Source organism: Elaeis guineensis, chromosome 12 (genome assembly GCF_000442705.2).
Source record: "Elaeis guineensis isolate ETL-2024a chromosome 12, EG11, whole genome shotgun sequence".
Classification (NCBI taxonomy): Eukaryota; Viridiplantae; Streptophyta; class Magnoliopsida; order Arecales; family Arecaceae; genus Elaeis; species Elaeis guineensis.
This window is the reverse complement of record NC_026004.2, coordinates 44,477,921-44,478,547: the sequence shown is the minus strand read 5'-3', so window position 1 is coordinate 44,478,547 and position 627 is coordinate 44,477,921. Positions and strand designations below refer to the sequence as shown.

The 627-nt window shown below is 37.6% G+C and overlaps 1 non-coding gene across 1 annotated transcript; it reads left to right on the top strand.

The window, feature by feature from the left end:
• The first annotated feature begins 256 nt into the window (after window positions 1-256).
• Window positions 257-363, top strand: LOC114913086 (small nucleolar RNA R71). The gene has a single exon (XR_003799126.1). It is a non-coding gene; the product is annotated as a small nucleolar RNA R71 (small nucleolar RNA).
• Window positions 364-627: the final 264 nt, after the last annotated feature.

The window sequence follows — 627 nt, the reverse complement described above, 5'->3', positions numbered from 1 at the left end:
TAGGTTCAGATCGACCTTAGGACTAGAGTCTGTTTGCTTGAGCTAAAAAATTCTTGCCCATTTTTGGTGAGGGATTGATCTTTTGTAGGGGGATAATGAAGCATGATTGATTGAATTTTCACTTAAAGTTTCAAATAAATTGTAGGCTTGATCCTCACTTTTACTCATGAATGTACCTCCACAAGATGCATCTACCATCTGTCTGTATTGGTCACCTAAACCCTCATAAAAAGCTTGAACAATTTGCCACTTAGATAGACCATGGTGTGGGCATTTTCTAAGAAGTTTCTTAAGTCTCTCCCATGATTCATGAATCTGTTCTCCTGGAAGCTGAGCAAATCCAGTGATGGCTTGCCTCATGGTATTGGTTCGACCTATGGGATAGAATTTCTTAAGAAACTCATGCTGCATTTTAGCCCAAGTTTGGATTGGTCTCTCTATTGTGCCAAGCCAGTACTTGGCATTGTCTTTAACTGAGAAGGAGAATAAGGTCAATCTAAGTGCATCATCAGTAAAATTTTAAATTTTTATCATGGAATAAATTTCTAAAAACTCATCCAGATGCTTGTAAGGATCTTCATTAGTATTTTCATAGAAAGATGGGAGCATCTGAATTGTGGTCGACTT